The sequence below is a fragment of the Triticum urartu genome, chromosome 5A, assembly GCF_056163025.1.
Source record: "Triticum urartu cultivar PI428250 chromosome 5A, HENAU_Tu73, whole genome shotgun sequence".
In the NCBI taxonomy this organism is placed as follows: Eukaryota; Viridiplantae; Streptophyta; class Magnoliopsida; order Poales; family Poaceae; genus Triticum; species Triticum urartu.
The window spans coordinates 542442087-542454531 of record NC_141877.1 but is presented as its reverse complement, the minus strand read 5'-3'; the positions used below and the strand labels follow the sequence as shown (position 1 = coordinate 542454531).

The window sequence follows — 12445 nt, the reverse complement described above, 5'->3', positions numbered from 1 at the left end:
ATTGTTGCGACGACACGTGGTGTACATGTACCTTCACAATGACGGTTGGCCTCACTCGTGATGCTAATCATTCCTTTTAATTTTTTGTGCCTTCTAATCCATTGTTCCAGTGCCAAAAGTTTGTCCCCTTTCTTTTTGGGTTGTCGTGAGTAGATGATATGCGACCAACATGCTTTGCCCGGTTCGGTGAGGAGGTCGTCTGCGGTTGACAGCTGATGGTGGCCTCGAAGATCAGCACCTCTCCCTGTTCTAGGGTGAGCTCCTCCTTTAGTTTGATGGTACGGCATCCTCGAGCTAGGACGAGGGGGCAAGGGTCCCTCATCAACAAGGCAAGGGTGAAGGAGGGTGCATGGTTTGCTCAACTTATAAAGTTGTCGCCAACGTGATCGCGTTCAAGCTATGGTTGCTCATGTGATGTAGTTTATGTCTACTGTTTTAGTGTTTGAGCACTAAGGGTGACACCATCTTAAGCTGCATATTGTTTTCTAGGTTTTTATGTTGCATCGTGTGTTGTGTTGTAAGCCGTTTCTCGACATCCTTGTATCTTACAATTCCTAGTCGATTGATGGCTTCATTAGCTTTTTCCAACGCTAACCTAATTTGGCGGCATGGTTTCAACAAAGGTTAAGAATGATTGGATTCTATTTCGGGACAGGTTAAACTTCAAGGCAAACATGCAGCATAAAATACATCGCTCCAAGTAACGATCCCTCACACAAACAGTCACCTCTTTGAGGACATCAAGCACATCTCCCACCCCTGCCCGCACTCCATCGAGATTTGGCAACACCTTGCCGTTCGGTTTCAGGCTCAAAGATCAGCCTCCTTCGGAACCTAACTCTGTCGTGAGTCCCCGATGACTCCATCTGGGCATCTGGCCCATAGTGCTGCTTACCATCCTTCGGAAATGGAATGCATGGAATATCAAAGTCTTCCATGACATAATATCCACAATTCATTTGCCATTGAGAACATTATTTCTAATTTTACATTATAAACTCCTTGGTTTAAAAGAACCGAGCGAAAATGTTGTAGCCCCATTGCGGCGTCAATACCTCTCCTTGTGCACGATTGTGACTATGCAATGTCCAATCCGTACTTGTAACGGATTGACCCTGGATTCTTTCCCGCGCCCCACAAAGTAATTTGCACTAGGTCTGGAAGCACAAACATAATATCCTGCTCTGTCAGCAACACTTTTTAAGTTTCAACCATGTACTGAGATACTAAAAAGGTACACAGCAACAGAAGAATATACGCAGAAAACATGGATCTTGAAGGTGACTTTCAGCTGAAGTTTTGCTCCAGTTGCAGTTTAATGGCAAGTGGCAACCTATGACAACAATAACAACATTCAGGTAAGGGAACTAGACACTCGACTAACTGAGCAAACATTCAAACATTTCACTGCATCAAGGCTTCTTCATCTGCAGAGCACCAGATTTGTGAACATTGACCTATACTATACAGCAGCATTATTTCATCCCAGGGGCACATGTTGCCAAAGTATTACCATAGAGCACACAAGCCATAGCATAACTTAGATTACAAGGATGATAGCATAACCTTCAGGGCATACATAACATTTTTGCGACTGGTAGGAGTATGCGAGATGGTGAAACCTCGAGCATCAAATTCTAAGATATTTACATGAGACATTAATTCCGGTCACCAACAAGAGAGCAGAGCAAATGCTAGCAAATAACTAGAGTGTCCGGTTCAGGTTTCTTCCGATTTCAGAATAACAGGGGCTTCCCTTTTCGCTCACAGAAACAAAGAGGGACCTAAGCGAGGACCATAAAGCTTGCGGGTATGCATCACTCCGTCTGTGGTGTTATCTTCACGTGAACTTGCAGATGGAGTTTGTCATCAATGAAGTAAGGGTTGTCATCAGCGATCAACTCCGACCAAGGAACCCTACATCCAACAAGTTGCTTACTATCGGTGGTGCTGCTGCTGATGTGCTTGGTGACAAACTGCAGCGACGGCCTTGTCTTTACTCCAATCTTATAATCCACTGTCCCCCTTACTGCCCCCTTGTCTTCCAGCATATTTACTGAAAGGCCGAAAATCTGGAGCTGCTCCGTCGCCATACAGCGTGCCGAGAGGTAGAAGCGGCGGCCCGCACAATGGAACGGCGGCGAACGCATCGATCCTAACGGGAAGAGCCCGTAACACTTCTCACGCTTGATAGTAAAGTTAACTATACCAGACGGGTGATCAATTAGAATGGAATCGTTCATACTGAGGACTCGTGGTACTAGTGGAAGCAACCGTGAACTCAAAATCTTGTGTCTTTCTTCTGAATTAGAGTACTGTGAACAGGCCCACCTAAGCATGAACTCATAGACGTCTCCTTCAGATACAATCCCAAGGCGATTCCTTGATAAGATGGCCTGAATTCCAGCGAGAGGGACCCTCATCAGTTCATCTTGGAACCTGAAATGCGATAAAACCATGCAATGCCTTAAGATAGTAATTTTATAACAACAATGTCCAAATGTTTCCTCAAAAAGAAAAGGAGATATCTGAATCAAACGGGGATCACTTACTTTGTTGACAGGAATTCCTTGTAAGTTTCAGCAAAGAAGGTCTTGGCTGCCTCTCTGATGGCAGCTGCCAATGGAATGGTACATGGGAGATCTAGGCACCTCACTGCCGATTCTAGGGTCATAGGCAGGTCTATGAGCCTTTGACTACAAAGCTTCATGCAAGAAACAACCTCAAATTTGTCCGCGGCCATTAACATATCAACCAGAAGAGTGGACTCAGTTGTTGGTGTCAACTTTCCGGTATACATTAAGTGTAAAAGCGCCATGAAGGCCTTTTCCTCTGTTCCAAGTATGAAATGAAAGGAAAGGAGGCATAAGGTCTAACGAAACAGTTCAATAAATATCAACCGGTATCGGTTAAATAAAAAAGTACTACCTCCGCCTCAAAATGTAAGACGTTTTTTTAGGCCTAAAAAACGTCTTACATTTTGAGGCGGAGGAGTACAAAAGAAAAGCGATAGCTATCTTTTATGCATGGATGAGTATGTAGTATGACCAGTGACTTTTAAGAATCAGTTGGTTAAAACTATAGTGTGCAAATAATAAAACAAAATATCGAGTGTAGGGTCTATAGGGGAAATGAGAGTAACAAATTCGTCATGAAAAAAAGTGTGGCAGGAAACCCCAAAGCAGTCCACCTCTCAACAAGAAGTAATTGTTTCTTAACTTCTACAAGTAGTCATCTTTTAAATTAAAAAATCAACAATATTTAAAAAAATAACAATAGCAAACTAGAATCATCAGTTATAAGATGAAGATTGTACTACACTAAAACACTGTTACCTGAATCAGCAATTGTAAGTGTTGCATGTCTCTGATCAGACTCTTTCATGCCATTTGAGAAAAGCTAAGAAGCATGAAGCTTATCAGAAAGCTAAGTCCACTGACTATATAACAAATCTATTTCAGGTCATCAGAATTACCTTGAGAAAGAAAGGACTTTTGCAGCAAGAATCGCCGAACTAACATGTATGGTATTGACCCGTAAAACTGGTGTATCCATCACGGTACAAGAGGAGTCAATACCTTTTCCATCAGCGCCTGAAAAATACCTAGGTCAGATTAATAGAGAAATATGCAAAAATATTTGAAGCACCATGTTCTCTATGTGGGCGGATTCATTCAGTCAACCTTCAGAAATACAACAAAATGCTGAACATCACGGAACCTTGATGCTAATTTGGTTGCATAAGTCATAATAAGCATGATCCCGTGTCAGTGGGTACAGTAATCATAAATGTTGCCCCAGGGATCTTATTAGGTTTTTGTATAACTGCACCCGATGTAATAAAGTGGAAAACAAGACCGGTCTAATTTTATCAAATTAAAAATAGTATCTCATACCTCCAAAAGTAACAAGTAGCAGTAGCATGTTATCTTGCCAGGATTGGCCTGTAAACAGGATGTTGCTCGAACGAAGAAAATGGCAACCAGGTCCTACCTATTTGATCAACGGACTGTGACATACTGTGTGCACCATGGTCCACATGTATTTGTACTACTTAAAGGCAAGTGATTATCGGCATATTAATATATACAGTAAATGTTCAATGAAAAAACAACTGAAATGCAGGCGAACCAAAAACAAAGCACAGAATAATGTTGAACTCAAATGCGGAACAGGGAGCCCCTCAGTACACACATCCTCATTGCATGAAACAACCATTTCATGTTCCAAGTGTACATTCAACAAGTCAATGACACATTTCATAGTATATAATCTGTTCTTGTATTTGTTCTTGGACCTCTTGGAGTTACATTTAGAGATATAACGATTGTTAGCCATCAAGCAAATTTCCCCTCGGTTCATTTTTCTTCTGAAAGATGTGAACAAATTGATCACCCTATATATCCCTTAATCCAAGGCTGAAGTGTTGTGCTGCATACCGACAGGGTACACCAATCACTTGTAAGCAATTAAGCACCCTTAAACAGCATGCATCTCACCAGCCTACAGAACTATAACATACAAATTATTCTAAATCCTTTTAGTCGCCCAGTGGCAATTCTCAATTTGAATGGTATGATGTATCTTGAACACCAACGCTACTGCTGCATCGAAACATATGACTGCAGATATGCTGCATTTTAATTCTAGAGTAGAGCTCGAAATAGCAAACAGAACTGAAAACCCGAAATAGGCCAGAGGGCGCTGACACAGGAGGCCCTGCACTCACCATTTTCCTCCTCGCTGCCGACGACCTCTACCCGTAGCACCCGGTCGGAGAAGGCCTCGTTGTCGAAGGCGAACTCGAAGCTCTCGCCCACCACCGCCTCCGCCTCAGCCTCGGTAGGCGCGTCGTCTCGGAGCCTCTTGCGACGCATCCATATAACTGGCTTCCACCTGCCCTCCGCCATCCCTCCCAACTCTGGAAGCGCCGGTGGCCGTAACCCTAGATCTCGCCGGAGGAAGAACGGGGAAAATAGAAGCCAAGTCACACTGCAACCTAGCGTATCCCTCCAATCCAGATGGAGCAGATCCAACGGTGAAAATGAAACAGACGCAAAGGAATACCACTATTGGATTTGGTCATTTTTGTTTTAGAATAATAATAATCCAAAAAGGCATCTTTAATAAAAGATGTATTTTTGGAGATGTAAAACTCCAACAAATGATGTATTTAGGTGATGTAAAATTCCTACTCAAACATATGATGTATTTAGATGATGTAAATACTGCAATAGCCACTCGCCGCTTAAGACGAGATCTAGAAATCGCTGAAAGAAGCATCGGCTGGACCATCACCCCATGCAGCACAGACTTGCAATCTATCACCATTCATTCAGAGAGTTGGAGAAAATGAACCATGTTGTAGAACAATCGGAAGAAAATGTTGAAGTCGCCGCACCAATAGCTAGCCACTTGTGCTCCTTGATAGGCACACCAACTGCCAAGATCAAAAGAGAGCCAGCAGATCTGATGACACAAACTCTCACAGGCACTTTGTCAATGTCGGAGCAGACGTCGTCGAGGTAGGTACAGGTCGGAGAGGCCAACGCGACATCTCACCGCCACCACCTCATGAATGTTGTCACAAAACAAACCCTGGCCTCCTTTGGTTTGGAGGAATTTCATAGGAATTCTAGAGGATATGATTCTTATAGGATTTTTTTCTTTAGAGCCCTTTGGTTCATAGGAATAGATTCCTACCCCTACATAGGATTGGTTTCTATCCTCTACATTTCATAGGAAAATAAAAATTAGCCTAGACTCAATGAGAAAATTCCTTTGGTGTCAACCAAATGGCATCTCGTTTCCTATTCCTACTCATAGGATTTGAGATACATGCCATCTCATTTCCTACAAAATTCCTATTCCTGCGATAATCTTATCCTATGAACCAAAAGAGACCTAAGAGGGAGAGAGGGGGGAGGGGGCAGGGGGCCACCACCTCGGCCCCCCAAGATTCAAGGGCTCCCCGGCCTCTTTTGTTTTATAGGGTAGGAAAATCATAGGAATAGGAAAGTCATAGGAAATGAGATGACATGTACCTCAAATCCTATGAGTAGGAATAGGAAAGGAGATGCTCTTTGGTGTTGGGGAACGTAGTAATTTCAAAAAAATTCCTACGCACACGCAAGATCATGGTGATGCACAGCAACGAGAGGGGAGAGTGTGATCTATGTACCCTTGTAGACCGACAGCGGAAGAGTTAGCACAACGCGGTTGATGTAGTCGTACGTCTTCACGCCCGACCGATCAAGTACCGAAACTACGGCACCTCCGAGTTTTAGCACACGTCCAGCTCGATGACGATCCCCGGACTCCGATCAAGCAAAGTGCCGGGAAGAGTTCCGTCAGCACGACAGCGTGGTGACGATCTTGATGTACTATCGTCGCAGGGCTTCGCCTAAGCACCGCTACAATATTATCGAGGATTATGGTGGAAGGGGGCACCGCACACGGCTAAGAATATGATCACGTGGATCAACTTGTGTGTCTAGGGGTGCCCCCTGCCCCCGGGTATAAAGGATCAAGGGGAGGAGGTCGGCCGGCCCCTATGGCGCGCCAAGGAGGAGTCCTCCTCCTAGTAGGAGTAGGACTCCTACTAGGAGGGGGAAAGAAGTGGGGAGGGAGAAGGAAAGGGGGCGCCCCCCCCTCTCCTAGTCCAATTCGGACCAGGGGGAGGAGGCGCGCGGCCCACCTTTGGCTTCCCCTCTCTCTCTCCACTAAGGCCCATATGGCCCATTACTTCTTCCGGGGGGTTCCGGTAACCCTCCGGCTCTCCGGTTTTCTCCGAAATCACCCGGAACACTTCCGGTGTCCGAATATAGCCGTCCAATATATCAATCTTTATGTCTCGACCATTTAGAGACTCCTCGTCATGTCCGTGATCACATCCGGTACTCCGAACTAACTTCGGTACATCAAAACTCATAATATAACTGTCATCGAAACCTTAAGCATGCGGACCCTACGGGTTCGAGAACAATGTAGACATGACCGAGACACGTCTCCGGTCAATAACCAATAGCGGAACCTGGATGCTCATATTGGCTCCTACATATTCTACGAAGATCTTTATCGGTCAGACCGCATAACAACATACGTTGTTCCCTTTGTCATCGGTATGTTACTTGCCCGAGATTCGATCGTCGGTATTTCAATACCTAGTTCAATCTCGTTACCGGCAAGTCTCTTTACTCGTTCCGTAATACATCATCTCGCAACTAACTCATTAGTTGCAATGCTTGCAAGGCTTATGTGATGTGCATTACCGAGAGGGCCCAGAGATACCTCTCCGATAATCGGAGTGACAAATCCTAATCTCGAAATACGCCAACCCAACATGTACCTTTGGAGACACCTGTAGAGTACCTTTATAATCACCCATTTACGTTGTGACGTTTGGTAGCACACAAAGTGTTCCTCCGGCAAACGGGAGTTGCATAATCTCATAGTCATAGGAACATGTATAAGTTATGAAGAAAGCAATAGCAACATACTAAACGATCGGGTGCTAAGCTAATGGAATGGGTCATGTCAATCAGATCATTCACCTAATGATGTGATCCCGTTAATCAAATAACAACTCTTTGTTCATGGTTGGGAAACATAGCCATCTTTGATTAACGAGCTAGTCAAGTAGAGGCATACTAGTGACACTCCGTTTGTCTATGTATTCACACATGTATTATGTTTCCGGTTAATACAATTCTAGCATGAATAATAAACATTTATCATCATATAAGGAAATAAATAATAACTTTATTATTGCCTCTAGGGCATATTTCCTTCAGTCTCCCACTTGCACTAGAGTCAATAATCTAGATTACACAGTAATGATTCTAACACCCATGGAGGCTTGGTGCTGATCATGTTTTGCTCGTGGAAGAGGCTTAGTCAACGGGTCTGCAACATTCAGATCCGTATGTATCTTGCAAATCTCTATGTCTCCCACCTGGACTAGATCCCGGATGGAATTGAAGCGTCTCTTGATGTGCTTGGTTCTCTTGTGAAATCTGGATTCCTTCGCCAAGGCAATTGCACCAATATTGTCATAAAAGATTTTCATTGGACCCGATGCACTAGGTATGACACCTAGATCGGATATGAACTCCTTCATCCAGACTCCTTCATTTGTTGCTTCCGAAGCAGCTATGTACTCCGCTTCACATGTAGATCCCGCCACAACGCTTTGTTTAGAACTGCACCAACTGACAGCTCCACCGTTTAATGTAAACACGTATCCGGTTTGCGATTTAGAATCGTCCGGATCAGTGTCAAAGCTTGCATCAACGTAACCTTTTATGATGAGCTCTTTGTCACCTCCATATATGAGAAACATATGCTTAGTCCTTTTCAGGTATTTCAGGATGTTCTTGACCGCTGTCCAGTGATCCACTCCTGGATCACTTTGGTACCTCCCTGCTAGACTTATAGCAAGGCACACATCAGGTCTGGTACACAGCATTGCATACATGATAGAGCCTATGGCTGAAGCATAGGGAACATCTTTCATTTTCTCTCTATCTTCTGCAGTGGTCGGGCATTGAGTCTTACTCAACTTCACACCTTGTAACACAGGAAAGAACCCTTTCTTTGCTTGATCCATTTTGAACTTCTTCAAAACTTTGTCAAGGTATGTGCTTTGTGAAAGTCCAATTAAGCGTCTTGATCTATCTCTATAGATCTTAATGCCTAATATGTAAGCAGCTTCACCGAGGTCTTTCATTGAAAAACTCTTATTCAAGTATCCCTTTATGCTATCCAGAAATTCTATATCATTTCCGATTAGTAATATGTCATCCACATATAATATCAGAAATGCTACAAAGCTCCCACCCACTTTCTTGTAAATACAGACTTCTCCAAAAGTCTGTATAAAACCAAATGCTTTGATCACACTATCAAAGCGTTTATTCCAACTCCGAGAGGCTTGCACCAGTCCATAAATGGATCGCTGGAGCTTGCACACTTTGTTAGCTCCCTTTGGATCGACAAAACCTTCTGGTTACATCATATACAACTCTTCTTCTAGAAATCCATTCAGGAATGCAGTTTTGACATCCATCTGCCAAATTTCATAATCATAAAATGCGGCAATTGCTAACATGATTCGGACAGACTTAAGCATCGCTACGGGTGAGAAGATATCATCGTAGTCAATCCCTTGAACTTGCCGAAAACCTTTTGCGACAAGTCGATCTTTGTAGACAGTAATATTACCGTGAGCGCCAGTCTTCTTCTTGAAGATCCATTTATTCTCAATTGCTTGCCAATCATCGGGCAAGTCAACCAAAGTCCATACTTTGTTCTCATACATGGATCCCATCTCAGATTTCATGGCTTCAAGCCATTTTGCGGAATCTGGGCTCACCATCGCTTCTTCATAGTTCGTAGGTTCATCATGATCTAGTAGCATGACTTCCAGAACAGGATTACCGTACCACTCTGGCGCGGATCTCACTCTGGTTGATCTACGAGGTTCAGTAGTATCTTGTTCTGAAGTTTCATGATCATCATCATTAGCTTCCTCACTAACTGGTGTAGGTGTCACAGAAACAGGTTTTTGTGATGTACTACTTTCCAATAAGGGAGTAGGTACAGTTACCTCGTCAAGTTCTACTTTCCTCCCACTCACTTCTTTCGAGAGAAACTCCTTCTCCAAAAAGTTTCCGAATTTAGCAACAAAAGTCTTGCCTTCGGATCTGTGATAGAAGGTGTATCCAATAGTTTCCTTTGGATATCCTATGAAGACACATTTCTCCGATTTGGGTTCGAGCTTATCAGGTTGAAGCTTTTTCACATAAGCATCGCAACCCCAAACTTTCAGAAACGAAAACTTTGGTTTCTTGCCAAACCACAGTTCATAAGGCGTCGTCTCAACGGATTTTGATGGTGCCCTATTTAACGTGAATGCGGCCTTCTCTAGAGCGTATCCCCAAAACGATAGCGGTAAATCAGTAAGAGACATCATAGATCGCACCATATCTAGTAAAGTACGATTACGACGTTCGGACACACCATTACGCTGTGGTGTTCCGGGTGGCGTGAGTTGCGAAACTATTCCACAATTTTTCAAATGTACACCAAACTCGTAACTCAAATATTCTCCTCCACGATCAGATCGTAGGAATTTTATTTTCTTGTTACGATGATTTTCAACTTCACTCTGAAATTCTTTGAACTTTTTGTTGGGGAACGTTGCAGAAAAACAAAATTTTCCTACGGTTTCACCAAGATCTATCTATGAGTTCATCTAGCAACGAGTGATTAGATGCATCTACATACCTTTGTAGATCGCGTGCGGAAGCGTTCAAAGAACGGTGATGATGTAGTCGAACACGACGTGATCCAAATCACCGATGACCAAGCGCCGAACGGACGGCACCTCCGCGTTCAACACATGTACGGGACGAGAGACGTCTCCTCCTTCTTGATCCAGCAAGGGGAAAGGAGAGGTTGATGAAGATCCAGCAGCACGACGGCGTGGTGGTGGATGCAGGGCATCACAGTAGCAGGGCTTCGCCTATACTACGAGAGAGAGACGTAACGGGGAGAGAGGGAGGCGCCAGGGGGTGGTGTCTCAAGTCCCTCCTCTCCCCCACTATATATAGGAGGGCCAAGGGGGGTGATGCGCCAGCCTAGGAGATCCAATCTCCTAGGTGCGGCAGCCAAGGGGAGGTTTCCCTCCCCCCCAAGGCACCTAGAGGTGCCTTCCACCATTGGGACTCTTCCCTCAAGTGGAACCCTAGGCGCATGGGCTTTTGGGGCTGGTGCCCTTGGCCCATCTAGGCCAAGGCGCACCCCCTACAGCCCATGTGGCCCCCGGGACAGGTGGCCCCACCCGGTGGGCCCCCGGGACCCCTCCGGTGGTCCCGGTACAATACCGATAACCCCGAAACTTGTCCCGATGGCCGAAACAGCACTTCCTATATATAATTCTTTACCTCCGGACCATTCCGGAACTCCTCGTGACGTCCGGGATCTCATCCGGGACTCTGAACAACATTCGGGTTACTGCATATACATATCTTCACAACCCTAGCGTCACCGAACCTTAAGTGTGTAGACCCTACGGGTTCGGGAGACAAGCAGACATGACCGAGATGACTCTCCGGTCAATAACCAACAGCGGGATCTGGATACCCATGTTGGCTCCCACATGCTCCACGATGATCTCATCGGATGAACCACGATGTCAAGGATTTAAGCAACCCCGTATGCAATTCCCTTTGTCAATCGGTATGTTACTTGCCCGAGATTCGATCGTCTGTATCCCAATACCTTGTTCAGTCTCGTTACCGGCAAGTCACTTTACTCGTACCGTAATGCATGATCCCATGACCAGACACTTGGTCACTTTGAGCTCATTATGATGATGCATTACCGAGTGGGCCCAGTGATACCTCTCTGTCATATGGAGTGACAAATCCCAGTCTCGATCCGTGTCAACCCAACAGACACTTTCGGAGATACCTGTAGTGCACCTTTATAGTCACCCAGTTACGTTGTGACGTTTGGTACACCCAAAGCACTCCTACGGTATCCGGGAGTTACACGATCTCATGGTCAAAGGAAAAGATACTTGACATTGGAAAAGCTCTAGCAAACGAACTACACGATCTTTGTGCTATGCTTAGGATTGGGTCTTGTCCATCACATCATTCTCCTAATGATGTGATCCCGTTATCAATGACATCCAATGTCCATAGCCAGGAAACCATGACTATCTGTTGATCAACGAGCTAGTCAACTAGAGGCTTACTAGGGACATATTATGGTCTATGTATTCACACGTGTATTACGATTTCCGGATAATACAGTTATAGCATGAATAAAGACAATTATCATGAACAAAGAAATATAATAATAATGCTTTTATTATTGCCTCTAGGGCATATTTCCAACAGTCTCCCACTTGCACTAGAGTCAATAATCTAGTTACATTGTGATGAATCGAACACCCATGGAATTCTGGTGTTGATCATGTTTTGCCCTAGGGAGAGGTTTAGTCAACGGATCTGCTACATTCAGGTCCGTATGTACTTTACAAATCTCTATGTCTCCATTTTGAACATTTTCACGAATGGAGTTGAAGCGACGCTTGATGTGCCTTGTCTTCTTGTGAAACCTGGGCTCCTTGGCAAGTGCAATAGCTCCAGTGTTGTCACAAAAGAGTTTGATTGGCCCCAACGCATTGGGTATGACTCCTAGGTCGGTGATGAACTCCTTCACCCATATTGCTTTATGTGCTGCCTCCGAGGCTGCCATGTACTCCGCTTCACATGTAGATCCCGCCACGACGCTCTGCTTGCAGCTGCACCAGCTCACTGCTCCTCCATTGAACATATACACGTATCCGGTTTGTGACTTAGAGTCATCCAGATCTGTGTCGAAGCTAGCGTCGACGTAACCCTTTACGACGAGCTCTTCGTCACCTCCATAA

General features: G+C 44.6%; 1 pseudogene across 1 annotated transcript; it reads right to left on the bottom strand.

Annotated features, from left to right (window-relative positions):
* Positions 1-1509: 1509 nt before the first annotated feature.
* Positions 1510-5018, bottom strand: LOC125510402 (BTB/POZ domain-containing protein POB1-like; annotated as a pseudogene). The gene is made up of 5 exons (XR_015602629.1): positions 4730-5018; positions 3476-3593; positions 3336-3399; positions 2553-2832; positions 1510-2439 (listed from the first exon to the last, which is right to left on the bottom strand). The product of XR_015602629.1 is annotated as a BTB/POZ domain-containing protein POB1-like (transcript).
* Between the last annotated feature and the right edge of the window lie 7427 nt (positions 5019-12445).